This window comes from Bubalus bubalis, chromosome 19 (genome assembly GCF_019923935.1).
Source record: "Bubalus bubalis isolate 160015118507 breed Murrah chromosome 19, NDDB_SH_1, whole genome shotgun sequence".
NCBI classification, from domain to species: domain Eukaryota; kingdom Metazoa; phylum Chordata; class Mammalia; order Artiodactyla; family Bovidae; genus Bubalus; species Bubalus bubalis.
Genome location: NC_059175.1, coordinates 41,710,146 through 41,728,922, shown reverse-complemented (window position 1 = coordinate 41,728,922; position 18,777 = coordinate 41,710,146). Strand labels below are relative to the sequence as shown.

Below are 18,777 nucleotides of genomic sequence, written 5' to 3'. Positions count from 1 at the left end.
GGTCTATATATTGAATGATTCATTTTAATTCAGCAGATATTTGTTGAATGGCTGTTGAGTTGGACACTAAGCAGTGCTGGGTTTGGGGAACAGAAACAATGAGATCTACATTCTCTTAGCTCCAGGAACTCACAAGTTGGAAATGTGTGGGAAGGATCACTGATTTCTACAACTTCATGCAACTGGACAAAGGTGACATTAGCCACTCGCAGAAAAGAAGCCTTCCTTGAGAAGATGTTTACCTCTTCAGGAGTTCAGCAGACATAGGAGGTGGGGCGTGTCCTTCTGGCAGAAGAAACAGAATTTACAGGTGAGGAGTGCATGGCTGGGATGCAGGGATTGGGAATGGGTTGGGTAAGGGACAGTAGTGCTTATGGTTTGAATGATAAGTTCATGTACATACTGACTCATTCAGCAAACTCTCAATGGTGTTGAAGGAGATAGGCGCTGGGTACAGAGGCAGAGGAGACATGGCTTGCCCTGTCATGGCTCATGTGATAGGAAGAGAGTGGTGGAATACAGGATGGTGACTGTGAACCAGGCAGAAACCACCAGTCCTGTTTGATTCTAGATGGATTTTTTTTTTGGTGTTCCAATGATACCTTTCTGGGTAATAGCTGCCATTTCATTGAGCACCTCCCAAATGCTATGCTGAGTCGCTAGCTATCAATATGTTACTGCTCATCCTTACAAAACCCCTGCATGAAGCATAGTTTTTTTTTATGTACAGATAGAGAAACTCTGGATGCCTAAGATTGCATTGCTTATAATCCATGAAGCTTGGATTTGTACAGACATTGATCTCACTGACCTGGTAATTATAAATGTTGAAGAACAGCTGAATTCAAGTACTTCCCCACCCTACACCCTGCCAAATATACCATCTCAAAATGACTTGGGACCACTCTGGCCTCTGAGGCTGTGGGACAGCTCTGCAGAATCCTTGCAGGTGATTTATGTCTGTCTGCTCTTCCAAGAGACCAGAGCTTATTGCCTTGCCGGGCAAAGCTGCAGCGACTCCCTGCCCCACCCATCTGTATCCCCCTCAAGCAAAGATTCCAATTGCTGCTCTGCAGAAAATGTCAAAAGCATTACTCAACTATTCATTATCCCAGGTTTTGTAATTTTTCATATGTTTTTACTCTTATCTGCTAGCACTTGAAAAAGACCAGCTTTTTCCTCTTAAGGGAGCTTAATTTGCAGAGCTATGCAGTCTCCCTATTATGTTCTTATCACCCTCTCCCTGTGGTAGGCAGAATGACAAGGATGACAAAAAAAGAACCAAAAAATATTTGAAGGCCTTCCTGAAAATCCACGAGAATGAGGAATCCGAAAAGCCAGAGGCTTCTGTTCCTGGAGTGACCTGGAACAAGGCCGAGGGCGGCGGGCATTAACCGTCACAATTCACTCAGCAGGGGCTTTTGGCCCTACTCAACATGACCACCACCCCGGGCCACGGGACTTTGAGGATTTCTTTGAGTGGTTTAACTGGGGGATTAAGCAGTTCTGAGGTGCCAAGAGGTTCCTCTGAAATTCTTGAAATTCTTATTACGTGTGTTAAATTAACTTTGGTATCCCAAAGACCAGAGGCCAAGGGTGGCTTGGGGTGGCTTAGTCCTCCCCGCCCCCCCCCCCCCCAACTCCCGTCTCCTTTGGCCTCTCTGCCCCATTTTTGTATTATACAGCGCTTGGCATTTCTCTCAGTGCCGTGTAAAGTGCTGTGCAAAGGCCACTTCCAGTCCCCTAGCTCCCGCTCTTCCACCTAGATGGCGCCCCAAGCCCCGCCATCTGGAAATTCTGAGCTGCCATCTCGCTCCATCCTTTCCTCCCCAGGATACCCAGATTTCCGAAGCCAGCGCCCGGGGGGCTCCGAATTCACCCGCAGGGACTCTCTGCCCGCGGGAGTGCGGGGCTCGGGGGAATCCCCGCCCACCTGGTCATTCCTGCAGGGGAATCCCCGCCCCCCGTCCCTGTCACTCCAGGAAGGGAGTTCCCGCCCCTCGAATCTACCAGAGGGAGGGAATCCCCGCCCATCCAGGAGGCTCGGCAGAGCCCCAGCGCCGCGCAGCTGGGAGAGCCGGGCTAGGAGCGGGCTCTCGGCGCCGGTGCTTGCGGCCCGGGGCAGCGGGGCGCGGGAGGTGGCTGCGGCGGGGACCCGCCGGGCTGGGGACGCGCCGGGCCGGGGACGCCCGAGATTGCGCCTCCCGTGGTTGCGGGCGAGCCGCGGCTCGGCGGCTCTCGGCAGGCGCGGCAGTGGCACCGGCGGTGGCAGCGGCGGCGGCAGCGGCGTGGGGACCCACCGGGCGGCGCCTGGGTCCGGACGCGCGAGGAGCAGCCTCCGCCAAGCCGCGTGCAGGTGAGGCGACCGTTCCGCTTCGGCCGGGACGTGGGGTTTCGGGTGGGTGGGGGTGGGGAGAGGTGAGGCTTGGCACCCCCGAAACCTCGTGCGCCCAGGAAAGTTTAGTGACAAATCCAGGTGCCGGAATCCCAGCCCCAGGGAGGCGATGAGTAGGGGCGCGGAACCCCGGTCCCACACTGGGCGGTGCAAACTCCGGGTTCATCCGGCCAGGGGCAGGGAGGACGCGGCCGCGGGAAGAGGGCCCGACGGAACGGTCTGGGGACAGCGGGGACAACCCGAGACGCACTGCCGGCCACATTCAGGACAGGGCCTGAAGCCCCTGCCCGGGCGCGCGCCCCGGATCCCCATCCCCCGGGCATCGCCAGGTCTCCTCTCGGGCGGAGGTACTCAGGTGCTCTGGCCTCAGGTGCTGCCTTGGGGATCAAGGCAGCACCTGAGCACCTCCCGCGCCTACTCATCTCTTGCCCCCTTCCTGCCTGGAGAGGAGACACGCGGCGCCAGGGCAGGGCGCGCGAAGAGCAAGGGCATCTTTGGGAGGTACTGGTGTCTGCCAGAGAGATGGGGAACTGCAGTTGGGAAAATCCTGCTGGGCCTTCTCTCCCCGTGAAGTCCAGGTCCTCCGCAAACCTGGCCTTCTTTCTCCTCTTTTCTCTCTCCCTCGCTCTCCAATGTATGTTGAGGTTTTAGATCTTTGGGCTGGTTGTCTTCCTGCTGTGCTGAATTGGGTGCGGGAGGGTCTAGGGTCCCTGGCTGGAGTTCCAGAAGCTTGTCCTCAGCAGCCCTGATCTGTGCCAAGACCTTGATAAGGGGACACTGGAGTGTGACGAGGACAAGGTCTGGCACAGGCTGGAATGGCAGGCATGAGGGCATTCCACAGCTGCAGACGTGCCCTGGGACTGGAGGTGGAGGAGTGCTGGGGAAAGGAGCAGCTTCTTGCAGCTTGCGCAGGCTCTTACCTCTTACCATCTGAGCCACCAGGGAACCCCATGGTGGCTCAGATGAAAAAAAAAAAATCTGCCTGCAATGCAGGAGACCTGAGTTTGATCCCTGGGTCTGGAAGATCCTCTGGAGAAGGGAATGGCATCCCACTCCAGTATTCTTGCCTGGAGAATTCCATGGACAGAGGAGCCAGGTGGTCTACAGTCCGTGGGGTCGCAAAGAGTCAGACACGACTGAGCCTTTCACAGAGGCCAAGCGCTTTGTATGGATGTGTTTTTCTTGACAAGTCATGATGGAGGTGGTTGCAGAAACTCATACTCTGGGTCTGCTTTTACAAGAGCCCCCGCTGGACCTTCCGTCCCAGTGAGGCCTCCCCAACTCAGTCTGCTCTGAACTTGGGCTCTAGGGACCTGGTTTTCTACCTACACTAGGGTTAGCTTTTCTGGTCTGTGACTTCTGAGTGGGGATCGAGTAGGAACCGGCTGGCAGATGTGGTGTAAGATGTCTGCTTTTAGGGGCAGAATAGAGTGTCCCAGAACATACCGTGGTAGTTTTAGCTTCCTCAATTCCTTCTTCCACTAGAATGGGCCCCAAACCTGCTACTCCACTAATAACCACAGTGGGGGGGCGGTGTGGAGTGCAGAGAGAGATGTAGGAGTAAGGGAGTGGCAGGTGCTGAGAAAGGAAGAATCAGAACCATGTAAAGTACGTAAAATGAAAGTGAAATCCCTCAGTCGTGTTGGACTCTTTGCAACCCCGTGGACAGTAGCCTACCAGGTTCCTCCGTCCATGGGATTTTCCAGGTAAGAATACTGGAGTGGGTTGCCATTTCCTTCTCCAGGGGATCTTCCTGACCCAGGGATTGAACCCAGGTCTCCCACATTGAGGGCAGATGCTTTACCTTCTGAGCCACCAGGGAAGCCCCATGTAAAGTGCAGAAATGTACTTAACATAGTTAGGGCTGCCCTGGCTCAGAGGTAAAGAATCCACCTGCAGAGCAGGAGACACAGGAGATGCGGCTTCAATCCCGGGTCAAGAAGATCCCCTGGAGGAGGGCATGCCAACGCTGGAGAATCCCCATGGACAGAGGAGCCTGGTGGGCTGTGGTCCACAGGGTCACAAAGAAGTGGACATGATTGAAGCAACTGACACTAACATACATAGTTATGAAGCGACTGAATTAACTTAACATAGTTAATATGATCCTGGAAAAATACTGAATTCTGCTTTAAATCTCTATCATTGAAATTGATTTTGCATGCACTTAAGTCAGTTTACTATTTAAGGAAACATAATAATTTCTCCATTCAGTTCAGCCATTTTTGGAGTACCTGTGGTTTGCTGTGCACAGGGGCTTAGAGGTTCCTGGGGACGTGCGTAGGTGACAGAGGCGCCGTCCTTGCTGTCAGAGCTTCAACCTGTCAGGAGACGTGAGATGTACACTGAGAGCTCTATGCAAACCCGTGTCCATGTGTCATGTATGGACAACCTGTGTTTATTGGGTGAAGGGATGAAGGGATGATCTAATGAACAAAGTGCCTGAAGAATGATCCTGATGGAACATTTTGGGAGGATGGTGGAGAAATAAACCATTTTTGACTGAGGGGATCTGACAGGCTTAATGGAGGAGCTATGTGCTCTAGGATGATTAGTCTGCTCTCTTGAAAGAAGAATTGGGACTGGGGAGAGTGAGAGGTGAGGAGCTGGGTGAGCTTCTGGTAATAAGATGGGGGGAGGAATGTATTGGAGATCTGAGCTGGTGGGTGGCAATGGGCTTGGAAGAAAGGAAAGGCTCATCAGTAATGGGCTTGGAGTATGGGCACCACTTATCCTGGGAGTGAAGAAGAAACAGACTTCACCTGCGGGTGAGGGACAGAATACACAGTTGGCTGAAGTGGAGGGGTTTAGAGTTTTAACAGTCAGCAAACCGGAAACCTGGAGAAATCCCTTCAGACTTTTCCTTCTTGACTTCTCCCACATTTAATCAGTCGCAAAGGTCTACTGATGGCCTCTACTTGTAAAACCCATTCATGGCTCCCAGGACCCGTGGGACGAAGTCTCAGTCCTCTGCCCGTCTTCAGACTTCTCTCCTGCCATGTCCCCCACACGCACACACGCTGTAGCGCTCCTGACCTGTCCTCCTCTCGGCCTGTGGACTGCTGTCCTTCTGGGTGGCAGCAGGAAACTGAAGTCCTGGAATATCCTTTCTCCCCTGGTCCTCCTGATGAACAGTTTTTATTTTTCAAGATCCAGCTCCAAGTGTGAATTCTTTGCCTCTCCCTCTCCCAGGAGACGTAAAGCAGTCCTGCCTTTGGTCCATCGCTCTACAGAGCCCCCTTTGCGCATTCACCATGCTGCCTGGGCCTGTTCCTTTTTTTTGCTTTTGGCCACACTGCATGGCATGTGGGGTCTTAGTTCCCCAACCAGGGATCGAAACTGTGCCCCCTGCTTTGGAAGCATGGAGTCCTAACCACCAGACCATCAGGGAAGTCCCGGACCTGTTTCTTTAGAACCTTATCTTATTCATGCCCAGAAAAGGCCTAGACCAGTCAGTCACCCACCCAACTTTCTCAGGTTGGACAAGGAGACAGAGTCTACACTCCAGATACTGCCCCCCCACAACTCCATTGCTCCAGCTGATTGTACTGTAGGGTGTTGTCCCAAGCCTGGCTTGAAAGTTCCAGAACTAGTGGGCTGCACAAAGTAACACAGACTGTGCATACTCACTGGCCTAGATCATGTGGGCCCAAGTGACTCAGACTATGGTGGGAGGAAGGGGGGGTGTTCCTGTTGGAAGGTGGCCCCAGGTTCCTCTTTCTGCATCTTCCACAGGGAGAAATATCCTGAAGAAGACAAACCCACAAAAGGTCAGGAGCAAGCCCAAGGAGAGGCTGAATCCCATTAACAGGACAGACTTGGAGACTTGACAGTTTTTAACCTCTTTCTTCTGCCCTCAGAAATGTGTCCAAACTATCAAGTAGGATGCTCGGCAGGCAGCCTCCTGAGGAGAGTGGGCGGACAGGTGCAGGCAGGAATGTGTAAGAAGGCCAGCGTCTCAGGAGGATGATGGGAATCAGCCATCCACAGAGACAGAACAGCATATGTGAGGGGTGCCCATGGTAGCCAGCTTGCAAGGGACGAAGGAGGGAGTGGTTGCCAAGACAGTGGAAGTGGGGAGCATAGATGCTGAATCCAGAAGCATGCCAGTTGAAAATAACAGGAGACTAGTTGGAGAAGGTGCTAAGGTTTGAGGTTTAAGGGAAGCTTTATTCAGGAGAGTCCCCAGGCGTGTTTAGTAAACAAAAGAGAAGTGGGAGAGAATGGAGTCAAGAAATGGAGTCTTTGGGAAGGAAGAGGCCAGAAGTGTCAGGAGCAGGTGCAGAGAAAGAAGAGAGCTGCCATCTGCCTTCCCTGGAAGGTAGGAGGGGAGCAGAGGTGGGGTGAGGTTCTGGAGGCACCTGCACCGCAGCGAAGGGGAGTGTCAGCCTTGGTAAAAGAGCAGGGATGCCTGCCGACAGCCAGGAGGGCACTGTGTCCGGCTGGGAGCTTGGGGGGCAGGCCACTTTGGCAGGGGATGCACCTGGCTCCTGGCACTGGCAAAGGCAGCCCAGAGGGAAAGGCCGGAGTGTGGAATTGGGGTCAGAGAACTGGCTGGAACCTCTTACTGGCCAGATGTTTTGAAATTTTGGAGCCGCAGTTTCTTCATGTGCAAAGTTGGTAGAAGAGCTATTTTTCAGGGTTATTCTTAGGAGGAGTAAAAAGAGATACTGAGATATGCTTGTGTCTCAGTGATAATGCCTGGGATGTCTTGGGTCCCGATGAGGGTGTGTTGAGAAATGGATAAACCTCTCGCCAGAGTCAATGACAGCCCAGTTAAATGCAGAGACAGGACTGTTTAGTAGACCCAACAGAAGCTTTCTTTCTCTCTGGATGAAAGATGTTATCATACCCTCTCTGATGCGATGGTGAAGTTGGCAGGGCCCAAAGCAGGGGGATCCTGGAGGGTCTCTCCTCTCCTCGGTGGTTTCTGGAAGGGGCAGTACTTTCAGATTTGCTAATTCCTGCATTCCGGAAACCTGAGGCCCAGAAAAGCAGAGAACTCGCCACATTTCAGTACAACCAGAGCTAGAATCACATGGGGGCTTCCCTGGTGGCTCAGACGTTAAAGAATCTGCCTGCTATGCAGTAGACCTGGGTTTGATGCATGGGTGGGGAAGATCCCCTGGAGAAGGGAATGGCAACTCTTTCCAGTATTCTTGCCTGGAGAATTCCATGGACAGAGGAGCCTGGTGGGCTGCAGTCCACAGAGTCGCAAAGATTTGCACACGACTTAGTGACTAGCAGATTACACAGGGCTAGAATCACAGTCTAAGTTGCTCAGTCTGGGAACCATCATCTTTCAATGGCAAGATGCAGGTGAGTGAGGAGGAAGTCACAGTCTGTGTACCCCCTTGGTTTTATTAATGGCTCTGTTGTTATACTTGGAAAGATTAGATAAATATTCTCACTCCTTCATAAGGAGGGGAGGCTAAGGAGCGCTTAACTTGATTTAGGAATTACTCAATAGATGTGTGCCAAATTAAATGATATTTGGGGAAAATGTGCAGAATGTTTTTTAAGGAAAGAGAAGTATAAAAATATGTACTCAGATTATCCTTGATATATTTTTCCAACTGGATAGTCTGTATCTAGATTATGTTGTCAATTAGACTTATGCATAGGTTCCACATAAAATGATAGATCCTTTTATGGCATTTAAAACTTTTCCATCCTTGATCTTTATAATAACCATCCTCTAGAAATGGAAAAAAAGGCTGGTCTTGGAAAAGAATACATTTCCCCCAGGGTTCTGCAGCTCTGGGCAGAGACAGGATTTGAACCAGGTAGGGCATCTGATTTAGATTTGAATGGCCCCTGATTTAAAGAGCTCAGCATTCTATTTACAAATGTGTTCAGGAAAACACTGGGAGCATTTACGGTTTGAGAACTCAATAGTTGAAGAGGCCCTTTGTGGTCTGATAAGGCGGCCGAGTCGAGAGCTGGCTTGTTGAGGCACTAAGTGTGCGGAGAAGACACATTTGTCTTTTAAGTCTTTCCAGCTCTGGGAAGAGGCCTGCCCCTGGCTGGGCCCTCTCTCCAATGCCAATAACGTCTTCGCCTCCCCACATTCTCACTGGGGCTGGGAAACAGTCCCCATTTTGAGAGCCGCTGGCTTTGGGGTGCACGTATTACCTACACAAATACACTGAGTGAATGGTGACTGGTCTCTCGCTGAGAATGGTGACTCGCAGAGAATCAGAAACTTCAGAATTAACTCTCTTTATGAAGCAGTCTGATGAAACCAGCAAGCATGGAACATCTGGCTGATTGAGTTATTCTTAGATTATTTGCTTGTAGGTTTTAAAGTGTTTCTGTGGCTCATCGAACACTCTAACATGCAAAGGGGTTTGGGAGAAGCAGGGTTTGGGAAAAAAAGAGGACTCATTTTGCCCACATCCACGTCGCGGCTTTAAATGAAATAATAGCAGAGAGAGAGGGAAAGTTTTGTTGCCTTAAGCAGCCTGAAATGCTTAGCTATCCACATGAGGATTATAAAAAAAAAAAAACACATACCCTGAAGGATTTGCAAATCCCTGAAGGAACCTAATCTAATCCCTTGCCATCAGGTGGAAGTAAATTTAACACATTGCAGAATGGACCCGTGGCATTTGAGCAGCCTCCTGAAGAGGGGCTTTTGTGGTGTGTGTGTGGCCCTTAATAGAATGAAGCTCCAGACTGCGGCCCTAGAGGACTCTGGCAGGAGTAGAAGTAGATTTGGATGAGCTACTCATGGTCTCCCTTTTTATCAGCATCTGATACCTCTAGCACTTGGCCTTGCCTGCACTTGACCTTAGCTAACACTGCCACCTTAACTCAATTGTTTGAGTTAAAACACATACACTCTGGCTTCCAAGGGTTCATCATCTTGCTTTGCTAAACATCAAGATGCACAGATGCAGTGCAGAGAAGATTCCTCCCATACTTAAGAGCCGTGAAATCCAAAGCCCTCTCCCAGGCTGAGACCTGCCCATTGCAGGAATACAAGCTCTGCCAGGAGGAGGCTGGGAGCGAGGGTAATTTTGGATCAGGATGTTCTCAGTAGAGGGTGGGGGCACTAGACGGCCTGACAGGGGAGGCCTCTGGGCATCTGGAGGCAGGTAGTGGGAAGAGAGACAGTGCCTGGGAGGCTGGCTCCCTGGGGACCCTGTCTGGCTGCTGTCACCCCTGATGAGCTGCTGGGGATATCTAGGGAGGAAGATGGAATAAACACTGGCTCTTTTGTCCCTTTCAGCAAAGGCTAGTCCTCTGCATGTGTGCATGCATGCATACTAAGTCACTCAGTCATGTCTGACTCTTTGCGACCCTATGGAGCCTGCCAGGCTCCTCTATACTTGGGATTCTCCAGGCAAGAATACTGGAGTGGGTTGCCATGTCCTCCTCCAGGAGATCTGCCCAACCCAGAGACCAAACCCGTGTTTCTTTACGTCTCCTGCATTGGCAGGCGAGTTCTTTACCACTAGTGCCACCTGGGAGACCCCCAGTGCTCTGTGAAAGTGAAAGTCGCTCAGTCGTGCCCGACTCTCTGCAACTCCATGGACTATACAGTCCACGGAATTCTCCAGGCCAGAATACTGGAGTGAGTGGGTAGCCTTTCCCTTCCCCAGGGGATCTTCCCAACCCAGGGATCGAACCCAAGTCTCCCTTATTGCAGGCGGATTCTTCATAAGCTGAGCCACAAAGGAAACCTAAGAATACTGGAGTGGGTAGCATATCCCTTCTCCAGCAGATCTTCCCAACCCAGGAATAGAACAGGGGTCTTCTGCATTGCAGGCAGATTCTTTACCAACTGAGCTATCAGGGAAGCCCTCCAGCACTCTGTAGATGCCTTCTAATGAGAACGTGCTTGTCCTGTTTATGAATCTTGGGATGTTGTTGGAATTTCAGTATTCCACAAGACCCTTTCTCTGTTAGCCATGCTGTCTGGGGTTGGTGTAAACAAGTTTGAACACCCGGTAATGCTCACCTCTAAAGAATATTAAGTGGTTCCTGACCCTGCTTATATTTGCAATGCAGGTGATCACATATAATTATAAAATCTCTTCTGGTGTTTGAGCATTTCTTTTTTTACACCCATGAAGATGAGGATGGGGCCAATTTTAATAAAGCCAGATGTCAACAAACTCTTTACATTTTGGTGTGTTGGCCAATGGACACTTACAGAATGTCTGATTTCAGCTGTGTTTCACTTGGATTCCCCAACCCCCCTTTTTGACACAGTGTATTTTATAGAGATTGGGGTAAAACTAGGGTGTGCTATATGGGTCTCTTGGTGAAGAAAATTAACTTCTAAGGCTAACACACCGTGCAAATGTTATTACAAAATCACTTAGCATATAATTTTGGCATCACCTTCCTCAAGTTGTCTGCTGCCCACTCTCCACTCCAGCCCCGCCCTGGTGACCGTTATTCCCAGTATCATTAGGCTGACAGAAGAGACAGCTGTCCCCAGAAAATATGCTCCAAGTGTCCCCATCAGCACGGATTCTCATAGAACAGGCAGTGAGACGGCTCGGGGAGTGGAAGATGCCGGAAAGGATTGCATTAACTCCTCTCTGGATCTGCTACTCATCTTTCAAAACCTGAGCAGATGTGAGGCTTATTGATTTCATTATGCTGATGGCTGGGGAGCAGCATTCAGGCATGGGCACCCAGGAGTCACCCACGGCACCTGAGCACCCTTCTCACCATCTGGCCCCTCACCTGCTCAGCATCCTGGACACAGTCTATCTCTTGAGGGTCTCGGGAGATGATCGGCCCTTTTCTTCATACTCTTCTGAATCCGCACTCCTCAGTGTTAGTCACTCAGTCGTGTCTGACTCTTTGTGACCCCATAGACTGTGGCCCTCCAGGCTCCTCTGCCTGTGGATTTCCCCGGGCAAGAATACCAGAGTGGGTTGCCATGCCCTCCTCCAGGGGACCTTCCCAACCCAGGGATGGAACCCAGGTCTCCTGCACTGCGGGCGGATTCTTTACCGTCTGAGCCACCAGGGAAGCCCTCAGGATCCAACACAATATTCAGTACATGGGGCTAAATGAACGTTATTTGAACGTTCCCTAGTTGACAGGCACAGTTCTAGACACTTTTAAACGTATTAATTCATTTCCTTCTCATAACCATCCAATGAGGTTCACGCTGTTATCATCCCCATGTTTGTTTCCTAAGGCTGCTGTGAGAAATGACCACAAACTTGGTGGCTTAGAACAACAGAAGTTTATTCTCTCATAGTTCTGGGGGTCAGAAGTCTGGAGTCAGGTGTCAGCAGGGCCATGCTCCCCCGGAGGCTCTCGGGGAGGAGCCTTCCTGGTCTCTTCCGGCTTCTGGGAGCTGTCGGCACCCCTGTGGCAGGTCCACTCCTGTCTCCATCTCTGTTCACATCACCTTCTGCTCTGTGCAATCGTGTTTTCTCTTATGTCTGCATGTCTTTGTCTCACATGTCTCTTATAAGGACACTTGTCATTGGATTTTGGGCCACCCGGATAATTCAGGATGATCTCATCTCAAGATCCTTAATTTAATTATATCTGCAAATAAGGTCATATTCACAGGTACCAGGGCATGAACATGGTTTTTTCAAAGTCACCATTTAACCCACTCTGTGCCCTTTTGCAGATGGAGTATTGTGGTTAGCCACATTCTCCAAGGTTACAGGAGTTTGTGGAACCAGGATTTGAGTAGAGCAGTCTGGCTCTAGAGCTTGTGTTCTTGAACTCAGATCTTCCTTGACTTACAATGTGGTAGTGGTGGTTCAGTCGTGTCCAACTCTTGCGACCCTACAGACTGTAGCCCACCAGGCTCCTCTGTCCGTGGGATTTCCCAGGCAAGAATACTGGAGTGACTTGCCATTTCCTTCTCCAGGGATCTTCCTGACCCAGGGACTGAACCCCAGTCTCCCACATTGCAGGTGGATTCTTTACTCACTGAGCTACAAGGGAAGCCCCTGTAATACAAATACGGTTACATACTGTAATACACTCATCATAGTAATATTGTAAATTGTAAATACCATAAGTCAAAAATGTATTCAATGCACCCAACTTACCAAACATCACAGCTTAGCCTAGTATACCTTAAATGTGCTCAGAACACTTGCATTAGCCTAAAGCTGGGCAAAATCATCTAACGCAAAACCTATTTTATTTGAAGTGTTGAACACCTCATGTAATTTATTGAATACTGTACTGAAAGTAGAATGGTTGCTAGGGTGCAGAATGGTTGTATTGGTTGTTTCCCTTGGTGACAGCGTGGCTGACTGGGAGCTGCAGCTCACTACCACCGCCCAGCATCTCCATCTCCAGAGAGTGTCATAACAGCTTATCGCTAGCCCAGGAGAAGACGAAAATTTGAAGTGTGGTTTCCACTGACTGGGTATCACTTTTGTACCATCGTAAAGTTGAAAACTAAGACCTGAGATCATGGCATCCGGTCCCATCGCTTCATGGCAAATAGATGGGGAAACAGTGGAAACACTGGCAGACTTTATTTTTTGGGGCTCCAAAATCACTGCAGATCATTGCAGCCATGAAATTAAAAGACAGTTCCTCCTTGGAAGGAAAGTTATGATCAACCTAGATAGCATATTAAAAAGCAGAGACATTACTTTGTCAACAAAAGTCCGTCTAGTCAAGGCTATGGTTTTTCCAGTGGTCATGTATGGACGTGAGAGTTGGACAATAAAGAAAGCTGAGCGCCGAAAAATTGATGCTTTTGCACTGTGGTGTTGGAGAAGACTCTTGAGAGTCCCTTGGACTGCAAGGATATCCAACCAGTCCATCCTAAAGGAGATCAGTCCTGGGTGTTCATTGGAAGGACTGATGTTGAAGCTGAAACTCCAGTATTTTGGCCACCTGATGCAAAGAGCTGACTTGTTTTAAAAGACCCTGATGCTGGGAAAGATTGAAGGCAGGAGGAGAAGGGCACAACAGAGGATGAGAAGGTTCGATGGCATCACCAACTCAATGGACATGAATTTGAGTAAACTCAGGGAGTTGGTGATGGACAGGGAGGCCTGGCATGCTGCAGTCCATGGGGTCACAAAGAGTCAGACACGACTAAGTGACTGAACTGAACTGAAAGTTGAAAAATTGTAAGTTGAACCATTATAAGTTGGGGAACCATCTATCATCTCTGCCTCTCAGTAAATGTGCTCCTCTGATTGTTTATGGTATGAATGGATAGCAGGATGGGTGGATGGGTAAAAAGATGCTGATAATAGTAACTGATCAACACTCTACTTCCCAGCATAATGAGCATTATACCAACATCAACAAATAATCATTTTTTATGCTGTTGCCTCAGGATTTGACCTTGGGTCCTTTTCTCTAGTTATTCTCACTTCTGGGGAGATCTCATCTACCATCTGTGTGATGTTGCCTCCCAAATGTATGTCTCTAGCTCATTGACTTCCAGACCCACATGCTCACTGCCAGCTTCACATCCCTACATGGGTAGAGAATGGGTGCTTTATACCTAACAGGACTGAAATGGAAGCCTTGAGGTTTTCCCTTCAGGCTAGTTCTTCCCTTCTCCCCTCTTCTCAGTAAACAGCACCATCGTCCCCTTGCGGGCTCATTCCCTCAACTAGAAGCCACCCCTTTTTCTTCTCTCTGCCTCACACTCAGCAAGTCAGTGTGTGAGTCCTGCGGGGCCTTCCCCCAGAATCCACCTCCTGCTCCCACCTTCCACGGCAGGCTCCAACTTGAAGCCGCCGCCCCTTGTCCCTGGAGCCCTGCTGCCGCGGTCCTCTAACTGGGCCTCCTCAGAAGAGGACTCTTGACCGCTAGTCCTTTCTTCTCAGAGCAGCCAGAAGGGCCTCTTAACACACAAGTCAAGTCAAGTCACTCTGCAGCTTCAGCCAGGGGGTTTCTCATTGCCATTTGACTATAATGCAGGTCCTTTTCTCCCACCTGCCTCTCAGGTGACTTCCTGTGTTCCCACCCAGTGCTCTCTCTGTCTGTGCCCAGATACACTGTCCTTTTTGGAACATAGCAGGCTCTATCCCAGAGGAGGGCCTTACCCCTTTCTGGAAGCTTCTTTCTCAAAACCTTCAGAGGCCTTCTTCTCCACAATCATATAATCTAAAATGGCCCCATCCCCCAGGTGCTGTATCATGTTACTCTTGTTTCATTAGAAATTAAGTTTTTCTATTTGCTTATTATTTATCTCACCTGTTGGGATGTAAATTCCATCAAAGCAGGGACATTGTGCTTTTCACTGTGTCTCCAGTGCTGACAACATTGCCTGGTATACAGTAGGCCCTCAGTAAATGGCTGGTTGTACAAATAGAGCACTTATTATATTCCAGACACTGATCCCAGTTATCCTTATATTCCAAATGATGAAAAGTAGGCTTAGAAAGTTTAAATTGCTTGCCTGGAGTTGCATATCTGTTAAGAGCTGGAACAAGAATTTGAACCCAAATCTCTGTCTCCTAAGCTCGTGTTCTTACCCATTATTCCACCAAGTCTCTGAGAAGCAGGGACTGCCCAGGATCTCTACAGAACTCTGAGTTTTCTAATTCATTTTTCTGCTCAGAAACCCGGGACACAGATTGTTAAAACACAGGGAGGAAATATACTTACTTAGATTCTCAATATACTATTTCCCTGAAAAGTTGGCCCTGGGGCTCAAGCGTGAGCAGTTAAGAAGCTCCTTTCTTTTTTTCTCCACTTAGGAATTTAGGCTCAAGACGTTTTCAGATCCATCTGGAGAATTAAAGGTTTAAACCCTCTTCCTTGAATGCTTACAGGAAAGGCAGAGATGACCAGGTTGCATCCTGATCGTCTTTGTTGGCAGAATGCAAAGGTGGAATTTGTTTGCCTTCACAAGAAGCCCTGAGATCATCCTCCTCCTGGCCTTCCTTTCATATACCTTTCTGTAGTTTGTTTTTTCCTGCCTCCCTGTCTCCTCCAGTAGATAAAACCTTAGGATGAGAACATGGACCCTGGTTTTGGATTGCTTGATAGCAAGACCCTCTGCATTGGGTCTTGCTAAAACACTGGTCTATTTCGCTGTCACCAGTTTTGGGCCAGTCATGGAAGAGGCCAAAGGATATATTCTTGCCAGGATGTGGGGCTCAGGGGAACTTCTGCCAATCGTGCAGACTGGGAGAAATGAGAAAGCAGCTATTTATTTCCTTCCCTGCTCTTGGACCTCCTTTTGAAAGTAAGTTCCATCTTGAGAATTACATCAGCATCCCGATAAGTAAACATCGGACAAAAAGCTACTCTTTCAGGCAAATAGTAATTGTGAGGATGGCCAAGACCCACAGATGTAGGTTGGGCTTTTATTTGTAGAAAGGACTGTAGTGGCTGATGAGTGTATTTGGCAAATATAGCTGCCTTCCTGCAGGGAAGCGGAACTCGAGCCATTTGATACGTCATGCGCTTTGCCACCGCTGTCACGAGTGGGATTTGTTATGGTAACCGGAACTTTGCCCGGAGGGTTGTGCGTGTAAACTGTCACTCATTAGCCGCCTCCTTTATTTTAATCATAAACCAAAGAGGAGCTGCTCACTGTGCTAACAGGCAGATGGGTAGTCACGGTGGAGCCCAGGTACAACTGTGTGTGCTCTTTGGAGTGGAATAGCACCGCCCACCACAGCTCTCATTTGCTGGATCAAGAAGTGTTCCTGGATTTCCATTGGTTGAAATCCATGCTGGAACCTGCACTCTAGAATAGTCGGTCTTATTATTTTTCCTAACTCTTTCTCAACTGCTACTCCCCAGCTTCCTCTTGACCCAGCATGTAAACTTTGCTAACGGTGGTCGAGCAGATAGAATGTAGGTAGCTTCCCATAAAACCACTGAAAACTATAAAAGCTCAGTGGACATTTGAAGGAGGGAATATGGTCAGCGGTGCTCTGTTCTCTCCTAGAGTTTGTACTCCGTCCTCACCGCTGCAAATCAACTTTTTCCCTCCTTTTTCATACAACTAGTATTTATTTAGTAATACACGTACAGAAAGATATAAACACTTCATATTCAATGCATAGGGGATAAAAATAAATAAAATTCAGGTTGTTAGAATTACCAATCCCATCAAATTATTTAACTAACTTTGGGGGTGGAGGAGAAACAATGGAGACACCATTGCTTCAGGAACATGGTGAGCTTCCTGAACCCTGCTTTTGATGGAGACTTGGAACTGGCTAAGAACCCCTTAGGTATATTTACTCCTGGATATATTTCTGCTGCTGCTGCTAAGTCGCTTCAGTCGTGTCGGACTCTGTGCGACCCCATAGACGGCAGCCCACCAGGCTCCCCCGTGCCTGGGATTCTCCACGGATGAACACTGGAGTGGGTTGCCATTTCCTTCTCCAGTGCATGAAAGTGAAAAGTGAAAGTGAAGTCGCTCAGTCGTGTCCAACTCTTCGCGACCCTATGGATTGCAGCCTACAAGGCTCCTCCGTCCATGGGATTTTCCAGGCAAGAGTACTGGAGTGGGGTACCATCGCCTTCTCTTGGATATATTTCTAGGCCTATGTAAATCTGGGTGATGTTACGTTATGCTCTATCATCTGTGGCTGGGAATAGGAACCGCAGTCCAAAGTGAAACCAGAACCACTTCTTGAGTTGATGTCAGCAGTGGGTCAGAAACTAGACTGGAAAGTTCTTCCAGGCAGAAGCCACGTCCTGTTTGATGCTGTGACTCAGGCCTGTTGTAGATCCTTCATGAAGATTTTTTTTTAATGAATGAAACTGGTCAGATCAGCATGACTGGGGAGAAGAATCTGGAATATATATTTCAGGTCATACCTACAGCTAATCCATGAAGATCCCTGAAGCCTGAAACGGCCCTGCCCTTCAGAAATTTATCACCTAATAGCAGAGCTAGCAAGTCTGAGGCAAGCTAGTTATGATTTAAGATGTAGGGGAAGATGAATCTTCTGATGTAAGTGTGTTGAGAGTTATCTTTCCTTCACATTTTTCCAAATGAAAAGACTTCCACTTTACACACTGATCATTTTAGGTGATTTCATGAACATTGCACTTGTACAGCCCTGAGGCATTTCTTCAGTAAATAAGATACAGACCTACTATGTGCTAACCTCTTACATTCTATCAGGGAAGGCAGGCATTCAGTGTGTTTCAAGCTGTGTTCAAGAACATGACCTCCTAGAGAAGTGATTCACCTCCTTGCTGTGCATCCCAAGCTGCTCTTATCAAGGTCGCTAGTGACGTCTACATTGCTAAATCTAAGGGCTAATTCTCAGCCTTCCCCTTGCTCCTTCAAAGCATTTGATGATACATACAGTTCATCCCTGCTTTATCCTTGAAAGGTATCCTTCCCTTGGCTCTCTGCATACCATACTGTATAGACCTTCCTCCTCACTCACCAGCCAGCATTCCTTCCCCATTTTCTTGACTGCCTTCTCTCTTCTCCCTCATCTCTCACTGCTGAAGGGCCCAGCACTCATTATTTGCACTTGTCTCTTCTTTCTGTGATTACTGTCTGTGGTGTCAGTCATTCTCATGGCTTTAAATACCATCCATCAGCCAAGAATTCACACTACTGTATCTCCATCTTGTGGCACCTGCATATAGTATTACCTACTTGACACCTCTGATAAGAGTCATCTCAGACTTTAACGTCTAAAAGTAAGTTTCTGATTCCCATCCCTTCCCCTTCCAAATACTTTGTCTTCAGTTAGTTCTTCAACGTATACCCAGAATCTGACCATCCCTCATCGCCTCTCTTCATCCCTGGTTCCTCATCTTTCAAGTGAGCTCTTTTAGGCGCTGCTCGATTTTTACCTCTTCCATTTCACCGTATGGCATATTCTCAGCAGAACAGCCAAATGGTTCCAGATTCAAAATACAAATCAGATCAAGTTAGTGCTCTGTTCAAACTTCTCAGAGTAAAAGCCAAACTCACTACTTAACCTACCAGGCCCTTCCCTTCCTCCCTGATTCCCTCTCTACTCAAGCCCCGCACCACCCTGGCACACCTCTGCCGCAGGGCCACCGCACCTGCTGTTCCCTCTTTCTGACATGTTCTTCTTTCACATTGCTGACTTGCTGCTTCCTTCAGGTTCTCGATTCAAATGTCGCCTTCAGTGAGGCCTTCGTGCCACCCTGCCCCAGCCTGAGATCTCATATCCCCCTTCTCAGCTTTATTTTCTCCTTTGCACCTTGTCAGTTTTTAAACATATATTTTACTGACTCAATTTGCTTTTCTGCCTGCTCTGCACTGCTGCAATGAAAAATTTATGAGGCTATTTTTCTGAAGGGGGGAGCCTATGTGATTCAGTCATATCTTCAACACTGAGAACAAGGCTTGGCATACAGCAGGCACTCAGGAAGCAATCTGTTGAGAGAATGAGGTAGAACCACGGGTATTTTTCATTTAAATATTGATGCCCCCGAGGATTGTGATATAA

At 48.8% G+C, this 18,777-nt stretch overlaps 1 protein-coding gene across 1 annotated transcript in view; it reads left to right on the top strand.

Annotated features, from left to right (window-relative positions):
• Positions 1–2,182: 2,182 nt before the first annotated feature.
• The window catches only part of PDZD2 (PDZ domain containing 2), a gene marked incomplete in the record, with an annotated part of 385,834 nt that continues 369,239 nt past the window's right edge, over positions 2,183–18,777 (top strand). Inside the window, 1 exon segment of the mRNA XM_045163655.1 lies at positions 2,183–2,356.